General features: G+C 44.7%; 1 protein-coding gene across 2 annotated transcripts in view; it reads right to left on the minus strand.

Moving 5' to 3' along the window:
• The window catches only part of LOC112261301 (FHF complex subunit HOOK interacting protein 1A), a 45,936-nt gene extending 38,113 nt beyond the window's left edge, over positions 1-7,823 (minus strand). For both annotated transcript variants that reach the window (XM_024436561.2, XM_024436560.2), the window contains exon 1: positions 7,547-7,823. The gene's annotated coding sequence lies outside the window, so the exon portion shown is untranslated. The remainder of the gene's footprint in view (positions 1-7,546) is intronic.
• Between the last annotated feature and the right edge of the window lie 1,782 nt (positions 7,824-9,605).

Genomic DNA, 9,605 nt, shown 5'->3' on the forward strand with positions numbered 1-9,605 from the left:
AACAGGAGATAAAAGGGGTGAGGGCTTGCATGCTGCCTCGCCAACAGGAGATAAAAGGGGTGAGTGTTTGTATGAAGGAGAGACGGCGGGGGATAGAGGGACGGCGAGGTGGAGGGAGAAATGGAGGAAGAAGTTTCAAGTTTTATTTATCTTATGTAAAGGATACACATTGTATACACTACTCTGTCCAATGAAACGCTTACTTTCAGGTTCCTTCTCAACAACGCAACAAGAAATAATAAAAGATAAGAATACAACCATAAAGTAAATGGCTCAGTAGAATGGATGGCAAATGTTTAAATTGTGCAGTATTAGCAATAGTAAATAAGAGTCTGATAGCAGCAGAGATGCAGAGATGCAGCGATGAATAGCTTAGCATAGCTGTGATGTTGGTAGAGCCCTTCTCAGAAGGGATGAATAGCATGGCTGTGATGTTGGTAGAGCCCTTCTCAGAAGGGATGAATAGCATAGCATGGCTGTGATGTTGGTAGAGCCCTTCTCAGAAGGGATGAATAGCATAGCATGGCTGTGATGTTGGTAGGGCCCTTCTCAGAAGGGATGAATAGCATAGCTGTGATGTTGGTAGGGCCCTTCTCAGAAGGGATGAATAGCATGGCTGTGATGTTGGTAGAGCACTTCTCAGAAGGGATGAATAGCATAGCATGGCTGTGATGTTGGTAGAGCCCTTCTCAGAAGGGATGAATAGCATAGCATGGCTGTGATGTTGGTAGGGCCCTTCTCAGAAGGGATGAATAGCATAGCATGGCTGTGATGTTGGTAGGGCCCTTCTCAGAAGGGATGAATAGCATAGCATGGATGTGATGTTGGTAGAGCCCTTCTCAGAAGGGATGAATAGCATAGCATGGATGTGATGTTGGTAGAGCCCTTCTCAGAAGAGATGAATAGCATAGCATGGATGTGATGTTGGTAGGGCCCTTCTCAGAAGAGATGAATAGCATAGCATGGCTGTGATGTTGGTAGGGCCCTTCTCAGAAGGGATGAATAGCATAGCATGGATGTGATGTTGGTAGAGCCCTTCTCAGAAGGGATGAATAGCATAGCATAGCTGTGATGTTGGTAGGGCCCTTCTCAGAAGGGATGAATAGCATAGCATGGATGTGATGTTGGTAGGGCCCTTCTCAGAAGGGATGAATAGCATAGCATGGCTGTGATGTTGGTAGAGCCCTTCTCAGAAGGGATGAATAGCATAGCATGGATGTGATGTTGGTAGAGCCCTTCTCAGAAGAGATGAATAGCATAGCATGGATGTGATGTTGGTAGGGCCCTTCTCAGAAGAGATGAATAGCATAGCATGGCTGTGATGTTGGTAGAGCCCTTCTCAGAAGGGATGAATAGCATAGCATGGATGTGATGTTGGTAGAGCCCTTCTCAGAAGAGATGAATAGCATAGCATGGCTGTGATGTTGGTAGGGCACTTCTCAGAAGGGATGAATAGCATAGCATGGATGTGATGTTGGTAGAGCCCTTCTCAGAAGGGATGAATAGCATAGCATGGCTGTGATGTTGGTAGGGCCCTTCTCAGAAGGGATGAATAGCATAGCATGGATGTGATGTTGGTAGAGCCCTTCTCAGAAGGGATGAATAGCATAGCATGGCTGTGATGTTGGTAGGGCCCTTCTCAGAAGGGATGAATAGCATAGCATGGATGTGATGTTGGTAGAGCCCTTCTCAGAAGGGATGAATAGCATAGCATGGCTGTGATGTTGGTAGGGCCCTTCTCAGAAGGGATGAATAGCATAGCATGGATGTGATGTTGGTAGAGCCCTTCTCAGAAGGGATGAAAAGCGCTAGGCCTCGCCACGCTCTCATCATGTCATTAACCAGATCAGAGGAGATAATAGGCTCCATTGGTTTGGACTCAACAGGCACACTACTACTGCTGTTGCGCCTGTTTTTTTTTACCTCCGTAGTGTTAAGATATGAATCTTCCCTCTCCAGTCAGTCTCCCCACTAGACACCATGCTGTTCTATAGATGGAGAGCAGTGGAGGCTACTGAGGGGAGAAAGGCTCATAATAATGGCTGGAATGGAGTAAATGGAATGGTATCAAAAACATGGTTTTCATGGGCTTGATACCATTGCAATCACTCCATTCCAGACATTATTAAGAGCCGTTCTCCCCTCAGCAACATCCACTGGCGGTGAGTATGCTTTAGGTCATTGGAGGTCATTTTAGGTTGTTGGAGGTCCTGCAATTTGTGATGTATCCTGAGACAAAAACAAGCTACGGTGTCTCAGCTTACTCAAAGACAAGCAAATTCAAGAAAAAAGTAAACAGGTAGACTGTCTCAGTTAACGTGACTGTAGTTACGTGAGAAGGGAGAAAAAAAAAATTCTACCTTTAAAAGGAACATGCCATGTCAAATACGAGACAAAGACACTAAGAAGCTTGACAGCTTCTTCAATCTTCTCAATAAGTGGTAATCAACAGTAGATAACAAGAGGTACTTAACCGAAAGATCGCTGGTTCGAATCCCTGAGTCGTCAAGGTGGAAAAATCTGCCGTTCTGCCCTTAAGCAAAGCAGTTAACCCCCAACAACTGCTCCCCGGGCGCCAATGACGTGGGTGTAGATTAAGGCTGCCCCCCGGGGCACCTCTCTGATTCAGAGGGGTTGGGTTAAATGCGGAAGACACATTTTGGTTGAATGCATTCAGTTGTGAAACTTACGAGGTATCCCCCTTTCCCTTTACTTAGTGGAGACTTTCAGTTCAATCAACAGTAGATACGAGGTACTTAGTGTAGACATTCAGTCTAAAAAGTTACATAACAGTTGTGTTAAGGTTCAGAGGTATGGGCGACAGTCAGTCATCCCCAGCGGATTAGGTTAAGACTATGTTAACAACTCCAGCAAGTGGCCCTCTCTACACGGCCCCCTTGTTCTCACTGACCCCTCACTGGGGTCGCCAGAGGGGGCTGGGAGGGTAGACATGGAGGTAAGGGGGGGTGTAATCCCAAACACGGGACAATGCTGAGCCTGAGCCGGGCTGAGGCCATGGCCAGTGTGAGAAACTGGGAGAAAGGGAGACCGGTCGGTCGGTGAGTCGTCACGCACACCGCTGTTGGCATGGTGGCTGTCCCAGACACCTGTTTCTTCCCTGTTCCAGTCACACAGTGGCCTGGGTCTATGCTACCTCATGCTGCCCTGCATGGTTGGTCACTTTGTTCCCTGGCCTAGTCAGAGAGAGATGTTTTTCAAAACAAACTTAACCGAGCATGCCCTCTGTGCTTGTTGAAAAAGCAGCACATTCTGCAACGTTAACAGCCTGTCAAGATAATCGGAAGGACCTCAAGCTCAAGGACCACTAGTTAGCGGCACTCTCAGCTGCTTGTGCCTTCTGATTGACAACCATCCATGACGTAGAGAGAACACCAACTGTTCAGACACACACATAGCTTATGAAGTGTTGCATCATATGTTAGAAATAGCCAATGGAAGTTGATGAGTACATGATTATATTCATATCTCAGTGCCCTGGATAAACTGTGTTACATGATACTCTGTCCTCTGTCCTATCCAACTCCCATTGACTTAAGTCTCTTCTCTTCAACCATATAATCCATAGGGTATAACTTTGTTCTGTATGTGTGCATGTATATGTGTACTGTGATCTCATGCCATTCCCAGATGAACTAACCTGCGATGATAAGTCACTAATCTCACCACTACCAGGGCTCTACAGTGAGAGCATTTTACTCGCATATGCGCCTAAATGTTTTGCTGTGCGACCTGGAATTGTTATTTAGGAGCACGAGTGAGCAGAGAAAAATGTACGATTCTGGCTTTAATATCGCAAATAATTTTAATTGTGCTCCTAAATTTATTTGTGTGCGCCTACATTTTTCAATTTAGGCACACGCGTGCGCCTTGTAAAACAAGTTAACCGTAGAATCCAGACTACACTCTGCTCTTACATGAATAGCTTGGGTTAGCCCTACAGGTCTCACTGTAGACTGAAGTGGTCAAACCAGACATTCCACTATGTGAAACTAAACCAGCCGGCCTGTGTAATGCTCCATTGACATGCATGTCAGAGATTTAAAAGGGACAACCCTTCACATTGCCTCCTCACTTGACCTGATCACACATGTGGTTACTTAGCAGAAAAACTCCTTACTTTTCCAGTGCATTCACGTGTTACAAAGCCAATATCTTGCTATATAAAGTCTCCGTCCCCTGCTATGTTGACATAGTGCTATGAATTATTTGTTTACGTTAGGTATAGGCCCTATATATCACAGCCCTTTCTCAATGCAAGGTGCCTCAGTTGGAGCGATGAGGCTTGTGGGATATGACCTCACTAGTCTGTGTGGTTAAAGATCACAAGGCAGAGCATCTTAAAGCTGTTTACTACTAGGTCAGTATGAGGGTAAACTAGAATTCTGGAAAGGCCATATGAAGGCGAGGTGTGTGTCAAGTGCTGGGGAGGCTGGTGTGAGGAGCTATAGGACGATGGGCTCATTGTAATGGCTGGAATGGAATAATTGGAACAGAGTCAAACATGGTTTCCATATGTTTGATAGCGTTCCATTTATTCCATTCCAGCCATTACAATGAGCCTGTCCTCCTATAGCTCCTCCCACCAGCCTCCACTGGTCAAGAGGGGCTTGCTACATTCTCTCTTTAGGTTGTGTGTGGGTAGGAAGAGACTGCCATTGTCATTGGCCTGGAAATCCACACTGAAAATGCACGCAGATGTAAACACAAGTACACAAACAGACACTACTGTACATACAATAAAATCCCAATTACAACAAGTCCACAATTCAGATTAGCATAGTTATTCAGCACATACTGTACTTTCATGACATCAACCCTCATATTTACACTAATCAGGACAACTGAGCCTGGTATCAACTCTTCCTACTACACTGCTCAAAAAAATAAAGGGAACACTTAAACAACACAATGTAACTCCAAGTCAATCACACCTCTGTGAAATCAAACTGTCCACTTAGGAAGAAACACTGATTGACAATAAATTTCACATGGTGTTGTGCAAATGGAATAGACAACAGGTGGAAATTATGGGCAATTAGCAAGACACCCCCAATAAAGGAGTGGTTCTGCAGGTGGTGACCACAGACCACTTCTCAGTTCCTATGCTTCCTGGCTGATGTTTTGGTCACTTTAGAATGCTGGCGGTGCTTTCACTCTAGTGGTAGCATAAGACGGAGTCTACAACCCACACAAGTGGCTCAGGTAGTGCAGCTCATCCAGGATGGCACATCAATGCCAGCTGTGGCAAGAAGGTTTGCTGTGTCTGTCAGCGTAGTGTCCAGAGCATGGAGGCGCTACCAGGAGACAGGCCAGTACATCAGGAGACGTGGAGGAGGCCGTAGGAGGGCAACAACCCAGCAGCAGGACCGCTACCTCCGCCTTTATGCAAGGAGGAGCAGGAGGAGCACTGCCAGTGCCCTGCAAAATGACCTCCAGCAGGCCACAAATGTGCATGTGTCTGCTCAAACGGTCAGAAACAGACTCCATGAGGGTGGTATGAGGGCCCGACGTCCACAGGTGGGGGTTGTGCTTTACAGCCCAACACCGTGCAGGACGTTTGGCATTTGCCAGAGAACACCAAGATTGGCAAATTTGCCACTGGCGCCCTGTGCTCTTCACAGATGAAAGCAGGTTCACACTGAGCACATGTGACAGACATGACAGAGTCTGGAGATGCCGTGGAGAACGTTCTGCTGCCTGCAACATCCTCCAGTATGACTGGTTTGGCGGTGGGTTAGTCATGCTGTGGGGTGGCATTTCTTTGGGGGGGCCGCACAGCCCTCCATGTGCTCGCCAGAGGTAGCCTGGCTGCCATTAGGTACCGAGATGAGATCCTCAGACCCCCTGTGAGACCATATGCTGGTGCGGTTGGCCCTGGGTTCCTCCTAATGCAAGACAATGCTAGACCTCATGTGGCTGGAGTGTGTCAGCAGTTCCTGCAAGAGGAAGGCATTGATGCTATGGACTGGCCTGCCCGTTCCCCAGACCTGAATCCAATTGAGCACATCTGGGACATCACGTCTCGCTCCATCCACCAACGCCACGTTGGTGGGAGGAGATCCCTCAGGAGACCATCCGCCACCTCATCAGGAGCATGCCCAGGCATTGTAGGGAGGTCATACAGGCATGTGGAGGCCACACACACTACTGAGCCTCATTTTGACTTGTTTTATGGACATTACATCAAAGTTGGATCAGCCTGTAGTGTGGTTTTCCACTTTAATTTTGAGTGTGACTCCAAATCCAGAGCTTCATGGGTTGATAAATTTGATTTCCATTTATAATTTTTGTGTGATTTTGTTGTCAGCACATTCAACTATGTAAAGAAAAAAGTATTTAATAAGAATATTTCATTCATTCAGATCTAGGATGTGTTATTTTAGTGTTCCCTTTATTTTTTGAGCAGTGTATTATACAGAAACAACACCTGAGCAGGAAATCAGATCAATTTAGTCAGCGTGCTAGAATTCAACACCGTCTGTAACATCCAATGAGAGTTCTCAGGAGTAAATGAAAGGACTTACTGCCAACTGCCAACCCCCACAGTGAGTGTGCTGACAGTCTGAAATCACCAAAGCATAATTCAACATTTCTCGAAAACGTTCACTTCAAATACACTGCATATAGCAAACAGTTTTGACTGAGTTTGATTATACAGAGTAGGGTTTTTGCATCAAGTCAAATTGTGTTCAAATCTATTTGTATCAACACTGATTTTCCTACAACAACTTTGATGTAAAACAATCCCTGTATAGTCCACACCATTGAGGTATAAAGAACGGTCCACACCCAACCAGACTGTAAATAAAATATGGCCAACCATGAAACATTGATGGGTGTCTGTTTGAATGTGATCCTATGAGGTAGTAACCCAATACCCTGACCTCTTCATCACAGAAAGATGATAAGAGTACCAAACTCCTTTCAAAAATACCCTTCATACTACAATGTTTTGTTTCCCAAGTTTGCTGAAGTTGGAAGTGTGTGTGTGTGTGTGTGTGTCACATATCTGTTAACCTCTGCAGAACAAATAGCAGAAAGGCTACAAATAATTATGAATTATGTTACAGTAGATGTCAAATGTACTTTATGTTCGTGGCTCTGATTAAACACATTCGTCTGGGCCCCACAGCATCAACATGTGGATAACTTCAGCAATAAACTTTTGCAAAATGTCACTTGAGGCACAATAAAGGTGAATGAAAGGTGACAGATTGTGTCCAGGCAAGAATCAAGCTGTATAGGCAGATACTTTTAAACTTATTCTGAGAAATGTGCCCAGGACAGATGACAAGTCACTCTGATATACATGTTTATAAAAAGACAACCCCAGGATAACAACCGACATGTAAACGTGTCACATTATGCCTTGACAGTCAGACAGTCCCTGTCACTTGACTTTACAAGCAGCAAAATACGTTAACAATGTCTTGCCAAGTTATTTACTTTCTAAAATCCGTAATTTAGAAACAATACATTAGTTGTAGTCTACTTATGTGTAAGAGGACCAACTGAAATATCGTACCGTAGGCTGAGTCTCAGAAGTGCAAGTAGCCGACTTCGTGTAACAACACCACACAGCTTCAAGATACGGAGCAAAATCAACCTTTTAGCCTACTTTCCTTTGAGCGTCTTTCCAACACCAAAGTGCATAACCCTCTTGAAAACCACTAATTCTCCAGCAGAACGTTGTTTAATTTCCCTGGTTTAATGTCGCCTTCTATTAGAAAAGTAAAGAGATAAGCTACTTAGCTAACAAGGTCGCCAACCAGTCAGTCTGCTTACTGTACGTAGTGTATACATATGTGAGCGTCGCGAGCACACTAAGCTTTAGGCTCCTCCCTCTTTGTGCCCACAGCAGTTTGTGATGGTGATCGGCATTCCGACTCTTTTCAGTGAGCCGGCACCCAAACGGCTCTTTAAAAAAAAAAGGTTTTGTATTTTTTCAAGTCAAACAGTTTGCGATAGTTTGACTATGATTGGTGTTAAAACAATTCTAATTAAATTATTAAATGAAATCATACTCTACCTTAACCACAATGTATTTAAAAATGCATTGGTTTGTTATGAAAAAGAATGCTATTAAACATTTTAATTTAATGTATATAAACAAAGTGCATATAAATGTAACAATTCAAAACGAATACAGTCTGAACAACATAATAATAGAATATTGCACCATATCAAAGAAAAATAAATAACAATGTGCAAAACTGCAGCATCCCACTTAAAACATTAATCTGGTCCCTCTTTTCTCTCTCTTCTTTATTGCCATGTTATAACCAGCAGCACACAGCAATGCTGACCATATTTTGCTTTTATGAGAGATTTGCATTTAGAAATGCAAGCTGCCTCACTTGAGGGGCTGATGTGGTTTCTTCTATCAGTAATTATTTGTCCCGTTTTCAAGAAGACCCTCTCAGAGGGAACTGATGTGGCCACTATGCAGAGTCTCCATGTCATGACTTTAGAAAGCCTTGTTCTTCCACCAGCTCAGAGGATCTGCAGATCTCCAAATAGGATTGGACCTCCATTATGGCATCTACTGAGGGATTCCTTTGTGCTGCATCCCCAGTTGCTCTCTCATCAAACAGCGTCTAAACAGCAGACGTTTGTGGCACTGCTGCTGGTGCTTCTACTCCATCTGATCCCTCTTCTTCCTATTGCCATGGTGCCTGAGCCAGCTGACTGCTGGGGCTGTCCCTCCCTGCTGCTGATCTCCACAGTGACCTGCTCAAAGGGTTCCAGGACTCTGCACACCTCCACCACCACCTCCCATTCCACTTAGGTCAGAGCATCAACAGGTGTATTGACAATGGCCAGGGTAGAGATGATGGCATCCTTTGACTCAAGAAACCGCTTCAACAAATATAATGTTTAATTCCACCTTGTAGTGCAGTCTTGTTTAGGCCTCAGCTCAGGCATCCCAATCTGGCCTTGTGTAGACTTTAGTTTTTCAGAACCTACTGTGCTCCTGTGGAAGTATTCCAGCTGCTTTCACTTTGTCCACAGTGGGCTTCATCACCTTCAAAGCATCTCTTACAATCAGGTTGATTGTGTGGGCAAGACATAGATGATGGGTCCATTTTAACATTTTCATGGCTTTGGTGATGTTAGCTGCATTCAACAGTTCCTCTGCCAAGTTCTCTGAGGTGTGTCTGTCGACTGAACTCAAAGCGGTCCAGAAGACAGCTAGACATCGAAAATCCTTCAATGAACATGTAACCAACATTTAAGAAGTGGTTACCCTTGATGTCCTACAGTCAGTGGTAAGGCAAACTGCAGTAGCTTTTTGGACTCTTTCCCACACTGAAGCCTGTGTGCTCTCGTACAGTTGTGGAATAAGTGATTTTGAAAGGGTTTTCCTGCTTGGAATTGTGTACATTGGATTTAGACTATTGCTATAATTTCTAAAACCTCTGTCCTCCACGATCGAAAATGGCTGGAAATCGGTGGCAATCATTTTAGCCAATGCAATATCAATTTGGCCTTGTTTTGCTAGACATAGAAGACTGCGTTACTGTGGGTCGCGAAGTAGGCCTACTTGACTGAGTGGGTACATCTCCACGTGTGGAGGTGCTGGC

Source organism: Oncorhynchus tshawytscha, linkage group LG34 (genome assembly GCF_018296145.1).
Source record: "Oncorhynchus tshawytscha isolate Ot180627B linkage group LG34, Otsh_v2.0, whole genome shotgun sequence".
Classification (NCBI taxonomy): Eukaryota; Metazoa; Chordata; class Actinopteri; order Salmoniformes; family Salmonidae; genus Oncorhynchus; species Oncorhynchus tshawytscha.